The sequence below is a fragment of the Phocoena phocoena genome, chromosome 19 (genome assembly GCF_963924675.1).
Source record: "Phocoena phocoena chromosome 19, mPhoPho1.1, whole genome shotgun sequence".
NCBI classification, from domain to species: domain Eukaryota; kingdom Metazoa; phylum Chordata; class Mammalia; order Artiodactyla; family Phocoenidae; genus Phocoena; species Phocoena phocoena.
In genome coordinates, this window is record NC_089237.1 from 47,567,422 (window position 1) to 47,585,426 (window position 18,005).

Consider the following 18,005-nt stretch of genomic DNA (forward strand, 5'->3'; position numbering starts at 1 on the left):
TTCTTACAATTATATGTCAATCTACAGTTATCTCAAGATAAAAAATATAATAAAACTTAAAAAAAAAAGTATTGTTCCAACCAAAATGCGGAGCATGGCCTTGGGATAAACACTAAAACAATAGGCTATTCAGCAACCATTGAAAATTGTGTTTCTGAAGACTACTTAATGACATGGGAAATTGTTGATTTTTAACCTTCAACTAAAAACTATTAAGATTCAAAACTTCATTTAAACTAAGATCTTGATTTTGTGAAAAATATTGACAATATCTGCAAAAAAAATGAAAGGTACATGTGATGTTTTTCACTGTGGTTATATCTGAATTATGGGATTACTTGAGACTTTTCATTTTCTTTTCATGGTTTCTGAATTTTCCAAAATTTTTGCTATAGCATGAGTCATAAATAAATGAAATAAGGAAACAAACATATATCTAGTGAGACGGAAAAGGCATTCTCTAAAATAAGCAGGTGGTAATTTGTGGGCCAAACGGGCCTTCTGTCCTATATTAATTTCCTATCTCACCTGTCAGAGTGCTCCCACTAAAATGTTTGCAGTCCTAGAAGATGCATAGGTGTTTAAAACGAACCCCGATTTTATAAGGAAGAAGTTTGGAACAAAATTTTACATACTTTTATATATACATGTATCAAAAGTGATTGTAGAAAAAAGAATATTATTTTGTTTATCTAAGTACTGTGCACTGTAGTCCAGGAAGAAATAGAAAATTTTAGATATGCAGCCATAATCTATCCACCTTTAAAGAAGGAAAGAGTTAGTGTACTAATTTTTTTTTAAATGAAGAAATGAATCTGTTGTGAGTTCTGAATGCTGTCAAAGATGCACAGTGAGATGCTGGGATAGTATGGCAGAGGGGGTGTCAGTTTGTGCCCCAAACTCTGTTTCAAACAGGGAAGTTCTGTGTTTGTTTGTTTATATGCACATGGGCATTCTGTACAGTATATTGTCTGAAAAAAAAAGGCTTTGGAAAAAAAGAAAGTAAAAAAGCCATGATTTAAGTTATGTCTTGATGTAACCTAGCATTAGTGGTTTTTCCTGGACCATCATTTGGAGACCTGGAATTCAGTCCTTCCTTTCTCTGAACAGTCAATAGGGGAAGAAGGGACAGTAGAAACAGCAACTGGGAGGGGGAAAGAGGACACTACTGAAGAGAGTCAGAAAAGTTCTCTTTGGAAGATGGTTTATGGTCTTGCACAAAGACAAATATAAGCAGCCCTTTAGCAAACAGGACAGACTAGTGATCAAGATACTCAAAACCTTCCAGTCCAGGTTATCTTTCCAGTCTTAGAGCCCGTACATTTCTCCCTTCTTCCCTCTCCAACCCTTCACTCTCCCCACATCCTTCTCTCACATACATATACACTCCTTTTCATCTACCCTGGAATCACTACTTGTTTCCAGAACTTGCCTTCCACACTTACAATGTTACGCCTTTGCTTAAACCACTCTTTCCACTTGGATCACCTTTCTTCTAGACCTGTACTGTCCAGTAGGATAGCCACTAGCCACATGGGCTACTAGAAATAGGGTTAGTGTGGATTGAGATACGCTGTAAATGTAAAATACACACTGGATTTCAAAGAGTACAAAGAAAAGATAGAAATTAATTTCATCTCTTTTAACTTTTTAAAATGTGGTCACCACAAAATTTTAAAAAAAAATATATTGATATAGGTAAATGTATAAGGACATGTTACCTCAGCATTTGTGAATCCTAGTGTTGTAATCATAATTATACCAACTTCAGTGAATTTTTAAGGCAAATGTGTTTATTAGAACAGACTCTAGTCAAATCAATTATTTGATCAATTCTCTATTTTGCAGAGTAAAACCATTTCCAAGTTTTCTATTTTCATTTTTATTTTAATGAAATTATTTTCACTGGGGAAACGTTCTTTCCTCTAATACTTTTACAAAGGAAGTTTGATGTACTTATCAGGGTTTTTCTTTCAGTCTCTCTTTTATTTTTTCTATTGCTGTGAGAATCCTTTCATGGCCATGATTTTCACCACATGCAATTTTCCTCGGTCAAATTTCACTGTGTGCAGTTTTAGCCATTGCTGCTTATATGCTAGGCAACTCATTTCTACCAGTAATGTTCATTTTAATTGGATAAAAAACCAATTGTTTATATTAATTTTTAGACTTATTCATGAGAAAATAGTGGGGAGATCTCAAATAACCCAGGATAGTTCTGTTGTCCAAGCTTGCTTAACTGCACTGTTTATCCAATTTCTCCAGAACTTCTGATCACGCCATGTCTTTGGTGAGGCAAAAATCAAAGGGCAGGGTCAAAATATCCTAAGGAATTATTGTTATTCTTTTAGGTGTAGTAATGGTATTGTGATTATGTTTTTTAGAAAAGGCTTTTTTTTTCTTTTAGAGATACTAAACTGTTAATGAATGAAATAGTGTGATATTTAGAAGTGCTTCAAAATAAGAAGGGGGAAATGAGTGAGAATATAAATGAAACAAGATTAGCCATAAGTTTATAATTGTCAAACCTGGTGATGGGTATATGAGTGTTCATTATATCACTCTGTCTTTTATATATTTGAAATTTTACACATTAAAAAGGTAAGATAATAGCATAATTATCTGTTTAAAGTCCTTAAGATCAAAAGACATAGTCAAAATGTGCTCTTTTTTTGGTCCTTACCTTTATCCACAGCTACTAAAATGAAATCCAAACTCCCTACTATGGTCTCAAGGTCCTGTACTATCTGATTCCAAACTGTCTCTCTGATCTTCTCTTCTTCTTTCTTCTCTGAGCTATTCAGGGAATAAAATGTGAAGGGTGTCCCCTGGACCAGTGCAGTCAAGAGACCTCCTTTCTCACCATCATTTCATTACACCTGCCTGGACTTTAATTTCCTAGGACACAGCAATCATTTTCCTGCCTCAGGGTCTTTGCACTTGTTCCTTAATCTAGAATCTCTTGGCTACTCAAGTCTCAGCTTAAATGTCACTCATTCCTCAGAAATGTCTTCTTCTACCACACTGACTCATGTGGTCCTTCCTATTTTTCTCCATCAAAACTGTTTATTGCCTTCATAGCTTTGTCACCTTTTTTCTGTCTTTCACCAGAATATAAACTCTATGAGCTCAGGGATTGTTTGTTTTATTCATTGTGTATACTGAGCACTCAGCACAGGGTCTGGTACATAGAAGATACTCAATTAAATATTTGTTGAATGAATGAATGAAAACTCTAGCCGTTTTTTTTTTTTTTTTTTTTTTTTTTTTTCGGTACGTGGGCCTCTCACTGTTGTGGCCTCTCCCGTTGCGGAGCGCAGGCTCCGGACGCGCAGGCTCAGCGGCCATGGCTCACGGGCATAGCCGCTCCGCGGCACATGGGATCTTCCTGGACCGGGGCACGAACCTGTGTCCCCTGCATTGGCAAGCAGACTCGCAACCACTGCACCACCAGGGAAGCCCTGTAGTCGTTTTTAAAAAGTTTGCTTTAAATCACCTCCTTCATAAAGCTTTGAGTCCTCTAGGTGAGAATTAATCTTTTACTTTACTGGGCGTACAAACAGGCATAAAGGGGAAGAAAGCTTGTTTTACCCTTTGCCTGGTCTACTGAGGTGACATCTAGAATGAATCTGATACATCCTTTTGTATTGTTTCTTTATGTTAGCACTTTAAAAAATTATTTTCTATGTGTGTGTGTATATATATATATATATGTATTTTTTTTTAAGGTTTCAGATTACCAGGTGCTGCTTCTAAATATTTCTTCTATGTCCAGGCTGTGAGTTTCACCTCCTTTAATAGTCTGTCATTTATTTCTATGGCCTCCCGATGTTCATGACACATGAGGATGTCATGATGCTGAGATGAAGAATGACTGGTTTAGTTGGACTTGCCCTCACTGACATGTCCATGCTTTGGGGAAATGCAGGTACACAAATTATTTAGCCAAAATCTCCTAGAGTGAGTCTTGCCAGTTGGTTCATGGTTTTCTTTCAAATGGGACATTGATACACATAACTTGTATGCCTGAAAGCTATCTTCTCACCATTTGCTAATTGCTTTCTATCAGGTACACACATACAGTGATGTATGTTTGCCTACAAACAGAGGACAGTTTCATTCTCAGAATAATGTGTTAACATTTGTGCTCATTGTTAACAGATTTTTGCTTTGGAGCTACTTTTAGAAGATATTTTGTCCACTCCCCAATAGCAATATTTTTAGAGTGCTTCTTCCAGTCAGCTTATTTGCAGAATTGTTTAAACTAACACTAATTTTACTGCAGCAACTGAAACAAATGTTTCCATTTTGAAAATGTCTGCTGGAAAAATAAAGATTTGCAATTCAAATGAATGGGGAGATTGTAAGATTGTGTTAAGTAAAATCGATGTTTATACTTACTTTTTTTCAAGAAACATCACCCAAAATATTCGTTATTAAATGTTTCCTGGATGGATGTAGTAGGTTCTGTATAAGTCCTTATGAATTATGATTAATAGCATAGATGTCCTAATTCTCCATTCTCAATAGACAAGTGTTTATTAAGATGCATCTATCATTTTAGCAATTGAAAAGAAAGTGCACAGAACTAGAACACATCGCTCCATATCAAGTTAAGCACGTAACACAGTTTTATTTCTTTTCAGAAAAATTATAATCCAGGGAGAAAGCTTTTATGCATTCCTCCCAAGGGAGTCCGTTGTTTTTTGAAGGATTGCTATAGAAATAAAACGTGATCTCAGTTTAATTCATAATTACCTAATACACATTTTAAAGTATTCTGAATACCTGAGTCTATGAGCTCAAGGTTTAGGGGGGTTAGTGCTGTTTGTATTAAATCAGTGTTTATTAATGTGATTCTGATTTCTGGGCAATTTTTTTGGCTTTTAGAACATTGATTTAAGAAAGAAGAACTGATATACTCAGCTGATTAAATCTTAATAGTGTGATGTCAGGCAATAATATTTTAAAAGGTAAAAATGAACCAACTCTTAGAACAGGGGATGTTAATTTATTCCATGTTTATTGACTGTTATGGACGTGGCACAGACCAAACTTCTGTTCCTCTCTTGCTGTCCTTACCCAGCTAGAGAATCACAGAACTGTAAACCTGGAAGAAACATTCCAGAGACCTTCTGATTTCCTTCCCTGCCTTCATAAAGGAGAGAACCCAACCCCTCCAGGCAATTCACTCATATTCTTCTTGAACACCCGCAGGGTTAGAGATACAATCTTTCTTGATAAAAGGAAACTTCTTTTGGTATTAAGTAACAGTAATTGCTACATGAGTTACCTGTGAGTTACCAGTATATGGTAACCATGAATTACCATATACTGTACACATGCAGCATCTCCTAATTCTCACAAAAGCCTTACAAGTTACTTATTAGGTCTATTTTATAGAGAAACTGGGGCCAGAAAAAGTAATTTACCCAAGGTCACAGTTACACATACCCAAGTTCTCTCTCTCATTAACCCAGCTGCTTCTCAAAAGCAGTGTATGTATTTACCTAAATAAAGGAAAGCAATAAAATCAATAAACACAAGCCTAAACCTATGTTTTAGGAAAAGAGTTTCCTTGGACAATACAAATTAGTGATGAGATAAACACACTAAACAACTCTTACTAAAAGGATATTCCACATTGGATAATTCAGAACCTCAAACCTGGCCGCTTTTAAATCAAATGTCTGTGTGCAAAACACTGACTACAAATCCCCAAGACCTGTCCTCAGTATTTCAACCCATAAATTAGCAAACACACACGCGCGCGCGCGCGCGCTCAAGCCTTGTAGGGATAAAGTTCCAGGTCTTTCTTTGGGCATCAGTTTCGAGACTTCCAGAGTCGCAGATGTGTGTGTGCGTGCGTGTGTGTGACTAAGGAAAAGAATAGCTGAATCACATCTAAAAGCGAATCCTCCCAATTAGAAATCTATAATAAAAATGAAGATAATTAGGCATTCCATCAGCCTTTCAACCTCAACAGCTCTTCTCCCCAAGCCAAGCCAACCTTCTCCCCTCTCCTCCCCCCCGCCCCCGGCCCCTGGGAAATAAAACCCAAAGGCCGGAGGTAGAAGGGGCGACATCCTGGTCCGGGCTCCGCTTTCTGAAGCCTATCGGGGCCCGGAATCCACCGGGGCCAGCTGGTCTCTTCTGTTGGCCGGGGGGAAGAGGGGAGAGCGCCGTTCGTGGCCAAGACCAGGGCGGGGACGTGAAGAGAGTCCGAGTTCGTGAGGGGCCGCAGCAGTCAGACGAGGGTCTAGAAAAAGGGAGCCGAGAGCCTTTTTCCAGGTTACAGAGGCGTGCTGAGGGCGAGAAGAAGCGCCTCGCGCGCAAACTCATCCGTCTACCCCTAGGTACAGCCAAGCCGCACCGGCAACCCGCCGCCTAAAGCGAAAGGCAGCGCGGCTCAGGGCCCGGCCCAGGCCGGCGCATGCGCCGCAGTCCCTCCTCCGCTCCGGGACCCCTCCCTTTCCCTCCCCTCCCTCTTCCCCGCGGGTCTGGGGCGGCGGCGGCGGCGGCGCGGTGACGTCAGGGCGTTGGGGCAGCTCCTGTGACAGACGGAGCTGGAGCGGCGGGGCGGCGGCGGAGTCCGGCGGCCGAGATAGCGAGCGAACGAGCAGCGACGCCGGGGTCCAGGGAGCGAGAAGGAGAAGGAGGGGAGCGCTCGGGTGCGAGCCGGAGAAACCGCGAGCGCCAGGCTTCGGCTCGAGCCCCGGAACGGCTGAGGAGCCCGCCCGCTCCCCTCCCCTCCCCCTCCCCGGGACAGGGCCCAGCGCGCCATCCTCCCCCTCCCTCCTTCCCTCCCTCCCTCCTTCCTCCCTTCCCTCTCCCTCTCCCCCTCCCCCGCCGGTGGATGGGAGTGAAGGACGGAAGAGGCCCTGCGGAGGCGGCGGTGCAGCGCTCCGGTAAGGCGGCAAGGGTCTGCGCCCTCCCCTCTGTCTTCTCCACCGCGCTCCGGCGGCTGCGGGCCGGGCCCGGCGGCCTGACGATGTGGCTGCGCCGGTCCCCTCCCTCCCATACTCCCCTCCCCCTGCCGCCGCCTCCTTCTTCTTCTCTTCTCGCTCTCAAAATGGCGGCCGCGACGGCCGTTGAGTGAGAGACACGGGAGGAGGGGGGACAGGCCGGGGAGGGCGCTGCCCTCGCTCCCCTCCTCCCTGGCTCGGGTTCGGGGGCTGCCAGGGCCGCCGCGGCTCCACCCGCGGCCCTCCCTGGGAAGGGATCGCCCTCCTCCCTTGGTGACTTAGCAAGAAAAGTATTCTTGGGTAGGAAGGGCGTGGAGAGCAGGTCTCTCTCTGATCTTGGGGAAAGGGTTCGGCCCTCCTCCCCCGCCGCGGAAGGCGAGCTCCGCAGTCCCCACCCCACCCGCGGCTGGCGCTCAGGGACCGGGCTCAGCCCCAAGCCGCCTCGGCACTCACAGGCCTTCAGGCGTTCTGTCCCCCACCTGTCCTTAAGATGGGGTTGACCTGAGAATGATGGTCCAGCCCTTCCCTGGTCCCCCTGTGCAGTGGTCCAGCCTCTGCACCCACTGAGGAGGAGCGGCCCGACCCACCGAACCATCCGCAGCACCCACCCACCAAATCAGGCAGGATTTTCTTTTCTGCCGTCGGCTCCTTCAACGGGAGTTGCCTTTTGACGTTATAGCACTGAGCTTCGAGGCCCTCAGCCATTCTCTTTCTAATCTAATCTCCCCACTCATTTAGGAAACGCAGTGCCTTCCGTAGCCTCCCAGGTGAGAAAATGCCTTTGAGGTGGTGGGCAAATTTTCACTCTCTCTCTCTAGACAGAAGAGTGGAGAGGAGGAGGAGGTTTTCAATATCGTGAGACAAGACAGAAAGGTGCCTTGGCTGTATTTGTGATTCTGCCTTTCTTCGGTGACTTAGCAAGAAACTCCTTGGGAGCAGGGCAGGAGATTTTCTTTTGGGGCTGGGGTTTGGGTCCAATTTATATCAATCCTTTGGTTAGGAAATTGTGCTTTGGAAGCGAAGAACCAGATTTGTGGTTTCGTTCTCAATGGGCGATGTCATGCCAAGGTCCCCCCCTCCCCCTTAAGAGGCAGTCGGGAGAGAATAAAGATATTACCGATGTTCCGACCTTTACTTTAACACACAGTCCTTGAGATTTATAACGTTTTAAAGGCTAAACAAAAAATTTGTGCCATTTTTGGTTATTCTATTTTTGTTCGGAGGTGGGATCGTTTTGTGTGAATTTCATTTTGAGGCTAGGGCGGAGGAGACAGTGCTTGGGCCTTTCATACCAGTAATGTCATCCCTCCCCTTTTGCCACAGTAGTATTTGCTTGAAATTTTTTTTTTTTTCTTTTTTTCTGCAGCAAGCTTGATTGCTGCAGGGTCCAGTCTTTTAATCGGGAAAATTTCCTGGTTGGATATGTCGGTAGTGATATAATGTTGAATATATTAAAAGCTGTTACTTAAAAAATTCTGATTTGGGTCTAAGGCATTAGCTAGCTTTTAATCTCTCATGGGTATCTTTCAGGACACAGTTTTGCAAAATAATTGGCAGTTGCAAATTGCAGTTTTTATTAAAGCAGAAGAGTAATCTGTGTTTAGGGTGATTTATTCTTTCATGTTCTATTATAAATGATCATTGTTTGGATTGTTCACAAGGGGAGGATCTCCTAAATGAAACAAAGCTGTTATTTTTATAAATCAGAATGGAACTTAATTTTTCACAGAATATTTCTGTATATCTTGATTTTGATGGAGTTAGCCCTGTTTCGGTGCCTCTCCCACACCTTTTTTAAAAATGGGCTAATATTTGTGGTTGCTGTGAACAGCCATTGAGCCGAGGAGACTGGGTGGAGTAAGAGAGCAGAAGCTGTGAAATGCTAGATTGCCCTTTCATAGCATTTTTCTCTTGCTTATGTTTTGTAAGGTTATTTGATGCTAATTGGTACTACAACAAAGGCGTTTCTCTGTAGTAAATCTTAAAATCTCGTGTTTTTAGTTTCCACCTTTTTTGCAAGGTGGGTATTGAATGATTGGGGTAAAAAGCAATGTCCCTGCTCTAAAGCAAATACTTATTGTCTCTATGTATCTGTACGTATACATACACACACACATAAATATACACACTTCTTAATGTTTTTTATTGTTTTAGTTAAGTGTAGATTAACTAATGCCAGAAATATTTGGCAAAAAATAGTAGTAGGAATATTGCAAAAATCTAATCAGAACATTGCAGATGTTTTCTTTAACTTTAGTTTGCATTAAAACAGTAAATCTGTGATTTCAAAATAATGAACATCAAAGTGAGTAAGAAAGGATAAGATAATTTGTGTTAAATGCTCTTTATACAGACCCTTTCTCTTGTGTTGTCCTTTGGAAGAGACCTTTCAGTAAGGTACTACCGTAAGAGAGGGTAGGTCATTTTAATGTCTTGTATCAAGCATTCATGTGAATAGATGTTCTCAGAAGAATGTCAAATTCATGTTGTAAATGTGATTTTGATGGGCCTTATGACTTTGTCAGTGTATGATATATTTTTACATTTTTGTTATTTTTAATGTGATTAGAAAGTAGAAGGGTTCATGTGGTGAGGAATGAGGTTAGTATGATAATTCACTGTTATGTGTCTAACATATCCCCACCCCTAGTATTTCTAGCTATAAAAGCATACTAAGAGCTGAGATTTTTCAGTAGATTATTAGTTGATTAGGAGTTTAAAATAATTTGACTTAAGTAAGAGAGCTTTTACTTACAAATGTGTATCTGTGTGTGTTTCTGGTACATGTGGCAGAATCTTTTGCTTAATTTGGAGAGCAGTTTTTAAAATTCTTAATTCTATACTTATAAAACTTATAATGAGATTGGGATGGGTTAATTTTTTAGTAGACTTACTTGGTATCTTTTTTTCCAGATACAATTACTCTGGTATATAAAAGATTTAGAGATGTTTTCTGGAAGGGAAAAATAACTATCTGATAATTTTTGGTTTTCCAGTTAGAATACCCATGTTTCATTGTCTATGTTTTTTCAGTGTAAGTGTTGCTCCCTCTTATGCAATAAATAATACTGTATATATGACTTTACCTTATGGCTCATATTTTCGGTGTCCAAGAAAAAATAGGACCTTACTTTTTGTTTACCTGTGGTTCATATTATCCAGAATTTGTCATCTTAATCTCAATAGGTAAGCCATAGAAACTGTGGCAGTTGTCAGCATTAGGACGTGGAGATATCTTAAAAAACAAATCCAAAACAAAATCTTAGGGCAATCAGAGTGAATTTTCCAATTCTTCCCATTGAGTTCTAAAGCAGTGAGTCATGCACTCTTTTGCCAAAGGGACTTGAGGCTCAGTTGGTTTTAAACCACGCCTGTCATGTCCGCTGTGGTCCTAAAAGAGATTTTTTTACTTGGTTGTAAGTTTCTGTTGTGAAAATATTTCATTATGATGGGTAATCTGTTTTTATGCACTTTAGAGAGAGAGAAATAGTTAAAGTGGGAATTCTTTGCCACTTTTACTATACAACTTTTTTTAACTTTAAAAGTTGCTCTATTTAAAATAAAACTAAACAAACAAACAGAAAAACTGATGATATAGGGACTTCTGAAAAGAAAAAGTAAACCTATTCTCCTGAAGATGCTTAGCTGTAGAGTGAATCTTAGTTGCTGAAGTCCAAATGTTTTGAGAAATCTGTATTTCATGAAGAAAGATGCTATATTACATAAGCGTAACAGGTAACTGCAGTGAAGGCTTTTTGAATTCTTTTAGCTTTGTTGCTGGTTTGATATGGCATGTTGGCTAGTCATTTAAGTGGAACCTTAGTTTAACTTCTGCTGTGTGTATAATTTTTAACCTTGCCACAGCAGTTACAAATTTTAATTGATATTGGTGAAATGCTTTATAGTCATTGGATGCAGGTATCATAAGGGCTTATTATTTTGATTTATTGTTTTCTCTTTAAAAGTTGGTGGCTTTTAGTTGAAACTTACCTATTTAGGATTGATTTGTGGATTTGTCAAGGATACTTCTGGAAAAGTATCCTCTAAAGTTACTGTCATCTAACATTGTTGTTAAACCTTTTCTTAGAACTTTGTAAATATATTGAACATGGCATTTGTTCTGTCAGCTACTTTTTGAGATAGAATAGTATTTTTTATGGATGAGAGAACTAAAATTCAGAGAATTTCTTTTCCCAAGGTCACATGTTGGGTTAGTAGCTAGAATGAGGTAAATATTGTAGTCAGTGAATCACTTGGGTATTGCCTTGCATGATCAAACAAACATTCCTTTTTCTTTTGACAGAATGGACTCTTTTCATAACTATTTTTATGTTTGTTAATTTCTTTTCTAAAATGGTGAAAACTGGTGGCATTTATTGCCTGCATCATTTAAATTCGCATTTATTAACATGGTCTTATATTGTAACTATTTTGCTTGCATAAGGCATTTGAATAGGGACTTGCAGAAAATGCCTAATACTGCTTTATAGTAATATTAATAAGTAAATAAGTACTTGCTGCATACATACAAGTAGTAGTAATAATATCAGTAAATCAATATTAAATCTATTTAAATACATACAAGTGGTATTAATAAGTAAATAAATACTTTTTGCATTTGATTGAATATGGGGTTATGTGAAAGGAAATGAGATATCCTATAGTTCTTTGTAGTGGCTAACTTCCAGTGATCTCTCTGGAATTAAGGTGAAGGAGGGAAAAGTGTTCATACTTCCTTTATAGAGATTTTATGTTGTCCCAGGAACAGGGTCATACTTATGACATAGTTGTTTCAGGGCCACAAAACTCTCACCTATAAGAAATGAATTAACCCAGCTGGATAAATTACATTTGCGTTTCTGTTCTTTGCATTTTGATTAGCTGGTCCTTGAGCGCTTATGTGCTGACAAGAATTACTGACAGTTAACTGAGGCTGTTAAGAAATTTTCTGAGAGACTGTCTTTTGATAACAGTGAAATTAAGAATTTGGGAAATTTTTAAGGAATTTAATTGAAAGCTTATGTTATTAAGGATTTGCATGTTGTGGATTAAATTCACTTTTAATCTGCGGCAAAGAATAAAAGGATATGATTTTAGTATTTTGTATGTGTAAGGCATATATTTTATCTTTTCATCTTCCCTTCCATAGTTGTTTTTATTTTATCAAAAATATGCTGACTGCAGAAGAAGGGAAAGTGAAGATAAAAGAGTCAATTGTATTGGAGATTCATTGGCGGTCCAGTGGTTAGGACTCTGCGCTTTCACTACCGGGGACCGACCTGGGTTCCATCCCTGGTGGGGGAACTAAGATCCAGCAAGCCATGTGATGTGGCCAAAAAAAAAAAAAAAGTCAATTGTATTGATTATTATTATTATTATTGGTTAACTTATTTTTTAAGGGTGGGAAAAAGCTATACATTTAACATTATCAGAGAAAATTAAATAAAGCTGTTGACTAAAACCAAAAATGAATATTTTAGATTATAATCCTAACTCAACAATTTATCAGCTATGAGCCTTGAGCAATAAGCCTCAGTTTCCTAATCTATAAATGGATAACATTGACAGTATGTAACTCATAGGGTGGTTGCTATTATTGGATAAAAGGCCTGTAAACCCTTCAGTAGATATTTTTTATTGTTAGAGACTTTTTTTAAGGAAGAGAATTAACATACAATTTAATCATAAATAAGCAGTTATTAATACATTAATATAGCTCTTATAGTTTTAAATGTATTTCTTAAGAATTAGTATTAGGGATTCTTTCCCCTTTATCCATTATGTGTATCTGAAACCAGAGATGACTTCAGAGTTTCTTAGTAGGGCAAGAAGTGCTATGTAAATCAATGCCAAATGGACTAATTCCTTTGTTTAATATAAAATTATATTGCTCTTAAGCATGTTATTTAAACTGCAGAGTACATTTATATCTTTATTTTTATTTTTTTGTGGTATGCGGGCCTCTCACTGTTGTGGCCTCTCCCGCCGCGGAGCACAGGCTCCGGACGCACAGGCTCAGCGGCCATGGCTCACGGCCCCAGCCGCTCCGCGGCACGCGGGATCCTCCCAGACCGGGGCACGAGCCCGCGTCCCCTGAATCGGCAGGCGGACTCTCAACCACTGCGCCACCAGGGAAGCCCTATATCTTTATTTTAAGAAAAATTTTGTTTGTACTTTTAAATATTAATTTAAATAATCCCAAACAGTTTTTTTCTGTTTTTCTTTCTAAAGAAACCTTTTTAGTTTGGAATAGTTTTAGATTTGTAGTCAAGTTGTAAAGATAGTGCAGAGAGTTCTTGTGTATACCCTGCATCCAATTTCCTCCATTGTTAACATCTTACATTTCTGTGCTACATTTGTGAATCTTGGTATTTACTATTAGCTAAACTCCAGACTTTATTTGGATTTCACTGTTTTTCCATTAATGGCCTCTTTCTGTTGCAGATTTAATCCAGGGTACCGCGTTGCATTTGGTTGTCTTTTATCCTCACTCTCCTCTGGTCTGTGATAGTTTCTCAGTCTTTCCTTGTTTTTCGTGACTTTTACAGTCTTGAGGAGTCCTGGTCAGGTATTCTGTAAAATGTCCTCCACACTGGGTTTGTCTGGTGTTTTTTCATGATTAGATGGGTTATGGGTTTTTGGAAAAAATACCACAGAGGTGAAGTGCACTTGTCATCACATCATGTCAGAGGCTACATGATATTTCACAACTTGGTTAACGTAGTGTTTGCCAGTTTTCTTATAAAGTTATTATTTTACCTTTCTCTTACTTTATCCTTTGGAAGTGACTCCAGTTCCATGTCGGCGGTGGGAGTGTGTGGGGGGGGAGTGTCTGTTTACATATGTTATTTGGAATTCTTCTGTAAGGTGGATTCACCTCCTCTTCCCCATTTATTAAAACAATTTACATCTTTATTTTAACTATCAGGAAAATTTTGTTTAGAATTTTAAATATTATTAATTTAAATAACCCCCAATTTTTTCTAGCTTTTTAAAAATATAAAATATTTTAACAGTGGTTTGGAGAATAAAGATCTGAGAAAGCCTTTGAAGGAGCTATGTTTAAGTGAATTATATATCCGTCTAGAAATTACTCTGAGAGTAAAGTTCAGTGTTGGGATTTTAGAGAAGAGCTCCACATTTGGGGGCTTGTTTGGAGGGAGACTGCTGTAATCTGAGAAGCAAAGCAAATAGGGTATCTTATTCATTGGTGCTGTGCTAGTATTTGAATCCTCCTTGTTCTTCCCTTTCCCTCAAAAAGCTGGTAAATACTGCAGCAGAAAAGATGGTATTTTTGACCAATTGGACTCTTATTTTAAAAACAGAACTGGTAGATCTGTGTCCTGAAAGATATTTATTTTACCCTAAGGAGAATTTATAACTTGAGTGCAAGGTAATTCTTGAGAATTGCAGTTATTACAGTTCTTTCAGTTGTTTTTATATCTTGCCCTTCCATTGTATCACTTGTACAGAAAATATCATTGGGCTTCTACTTTAAAAATAACTTATTCAGTACCATTACATATTTTTGTTTCTCTTTTAAATTTTCATCAGTTTTTCTCTCCAGCAAACATTTATTTAGATATATTATATTCTAAGAATTGGGGATACAAACATGATTGTCAGCCCTTGCCCTCAAAGATCTTAAAATTTATGAACACATATTTAACATGCAAAGGTAGCATAATAGTGCTGTAATCAAAATATGTACTTGATGAGATGAGGGCCCAAAGTTTTCTCTTTCTTTAAAATATTTATTTATTAATTTTGGTTGCACCAGGTCTTAGTTGCAGCACGCAGGATCTTTAGTTGCGTTGTGCGGACTTCTTAGTTGCAGCATGCCTGTGAGATCTAGTTCCCCAACCAGGGATCGAGCCCCGGCCCTCTGCATTGGGAGTGAGGAGTCTTACCCATTGGATCACCAGGGAAGTCCTGAGGGCCCAGAGTTTTTAAGGAAGTCTTCACAAAGATGTTGGTTAAACATTTTTGAAGAAATCTTGTCATGTTGTTTGGGGAGTAATTTGTACCTAGTCTCATAAGTACACCTTGGTTAGTGAGGGAAGTTACATGTAGCTGTAGTTCAGTATGGCTGGAGTGATTGGTGAGTATAGAGGAGTGAGGACATTACCCTGATCTGGCCTGTGAAGTGGGTTGGCACATGGACCATCTTCGTTTGCAGACTTCATCTTAGACTCATGCAATAAAAAGCAATAAAAATTCCGTGGTGGGGGGCACCAGGGATATCTGCATTGTCAGTAAGCTTCCTAGTTGAGAAGCTTACTGAAACCAGTTTTTACCCTTGAGGTGCCAGCGGATGATTTTAAGTTATGATAAGTGACATCATTAGATTTCCCTTTTAAAAAGCCAACTGTCAGCATTGTGGAAGATGCAGCTGTGGAGTGGATGGAGGTAGATAGACTTGTGGAGACTACTTAAGAGGCAGTGCAGGTTGAAAGAATGGATTTGAAAGGGATTGAGTATGTATAAATTAGTAACCAGTTTGATATGGGAAGTAAGAGAAACAAGGAATGAGGAAGGTGAAGAATTGAGGTGTTTTTTGTTTTGGGCTGTTGAGCAGATATGGGTGTTCGGAAGGAGCAAGAAAGAGTTGAGGAGAACGAAGGTCGGGGGAAGATTTTTTGGTTGTTGTTTGTATGTGTTTTAACAGGAAAACTATTAGGTGTATTGGAGACTTGAATTCTAAGATATTTGGTGTTTTCATGTTTTATATGTCTACCAGTGTAATTAATAGTAGAACATTTTTGTTTATTATTTCTTATGACGCATTAAAAATTCATTCTTTCATCAGAGTGTGTTCAGTGCACTCTGTTACAAGAACTGTGCTGAGGTGCTAGAAAGTACTCCAGACAGGGGACAGCAGCAGTAAAATCATAAAGGTCACAAAATGAGGAGAGGGAAGGCATGCATTACAAGGTGCTCAGTGTTACTGGAGTTTGAGCAAAGTGGGGCTTGGTTAGAAATAAGACTTGAAATGTGGGAAGGGACCAGATACTAATCAGAGACCTTATAAACTGTGTTGAAGCATGTGGACTTCAGGAAATAGGGAGGCAGCATAGTGCAGTGAATAAAGGCCCCAGTTGTGGAGCCCAGATACCTGTGTTCAACTCTGCTGCTTACATAGCTGTGTTACATTACACACATACACACACACACACACACACACACACACAATATAAAAGCTCGTTATTTAAATTCTCATAGGTAGTTGTGAGGAGTAAATGAACACTTCTAAAACATTTAAAGCAGTGACTAACATATAGTAAGTGCTATTTAAATATTTGTTAAATAAAAAATAGGGAGCCAGTGAAGGGTTGTTTTTAAGTAAGGAAGAGATATGGTCGGATTGTATTTTAAATAGATGATTCTGGGGCTGAGTAGAAGATAGATGTTAATAGGCCAAGGCTAGGTTTAAGAAGACCTGTTGAAATTGGTCCTGTCCATGTGAGAGATGATGGTGTGAACTGTGGTAGTACTGTTAAGGGTAGACAGAGAATAATTCAACAAATATTGAGGCGGTAAACTTGGCAGATCCAGGTAATTGATTGAATATAGAAGAAGAAAGAAAAAAGTCAAGGTTGATTCCCCCATAAGATATTATCTCTAACATTTTTAAAGCAGTATTCATTTCACGTACTTTGGATCTTAGATGTCCTCTATGCTAGTTATATTTGAGGCTTTGGTGTATGTTATGATGCTTCCATAAAAATGAGAAATAATGGCCTGAGATAGTTTTTAATTTCTCTTAATGTATAGGCCTTTGCTGTTTTTCTCAGTAGGTGGAGAGAAATTTCTCTTTAAAGATCCACTATTATGTGGAAAACTCTCATTTAGCCCACGTCCAAAGAGCTAGAAAGCTTAAATATTGATTTTTTTATGTATTTATATTATAACTTTATATTAAGGTTTGTGATTATAAAAATATAGCACCATAGTAATGCTGTAAAAATTTGAAGTGACTGCTGAATCATTAAAGAGGTTAAAATTTGTTAATTCTATTATATCTAATTTTTCATTGTTTATTCATATATGGTAAATAACTTTGATAGGCAGAATATTCATCACCTGTTCATTCCTTTGATAAATCTTAACTCCCCAAATCTAGATTTGTCAAATTTTAAGAATATTTTTTCTTGCCATTCAGTTTTATAAAAAGGGGAAAACTTGGTTGAAGTTGGAACTTTCTTGAATTTGAATTTTCTCTAGATTCTTAATGAAATTATTAAATGGATAGGAAATTCAGTGTCCTCATATAGTATTTTAAATCTGGGTCCTGGGTTGTAGTGGTGTACATAGCGTATGATATCTGTCAATTACGCTATTGCAGGGCTCATCAAATCTCCCCACTAAAGACAGTTGAGAGGGATGATATTTAAACTGAATCTTGAATGAATAATTGGAGTGGACATGGGAGAATGTCATTTGAGGTAGAGGGAAGAGCAACATATACAGGTACAAAAGCATGAAAAACTATTATGTGTGTGCTGGAAAGTAGTTTGCAGAGGGCATTGTAGGGTACATGTGAATATGAGACTGGAAAGGTACATATGAGCCAGATTGATAGAATTTACAAAGTCTGTGTGGTTTGTAGGCAATTTGGAAGACACAATTTTAAGCAAAGGTGAGCATTTTGATCAGGTGTATTTAGGTAGTTTATGTAGGTGGCAGTGAGGAATACAGATGGGAGTCTGAAGGTCACTTAGGAGGCTTTTTCAGGAAAGAATGATTAGTGCTTGAAATAAGACAGTGACAATGAAGGTTGTTGATTGGAGAAAGGCTTAGGAGGTAGAATTGTGAATGAGTAGTCTGTGATGAGGAGAGGGAAGTATTAGAAGACATCTCAGATTTGTGGCTTGGGTGTCTGGGTGGAATTGAGAAACTGGGCGTCATTAGCCATCCATGGTAGAGATTAAGAGGAGGAATTATGTGTGGGATATTACATAAAGTGCCAGATTAATTTTCCTGAACCACGGTTCTCAAGTCACTTTCTTGCCAAAAACCCATTGCCAGGTTTTTACTATA

General features: G+C 38.9%; 1 protein-coding gene across 2 annotated transcripts in view; it reads left to right on the forward strand.

Moving 5' to 3' along the window:
• The first annotated feature begins 6,600 nt into the window (after positions 1-6,600).
• The window catches only part of PAFAH1B1 (platelet activating factor acetylhydrolase 1b regulatory subunit 1), a 76,592-nt gene continuing 65,187 nt past the window's right edge, over positions 6,601-18,005 (forward strand). Inside the window, exon 1 of one of the 2 annotated variants that reach the window (XM_065896343.1) lies at positions 6,601-6,908. The gene's annotated coding sequence lies outside the window, so the exon portion shown is untranslated. Of the gene's footprint in view, positions 6,909-7,075; positions 7,733-18,005 lie in introns of those variants that run through there. The other variant, XM_065896345.1, reaches the window with a different exon arrangement.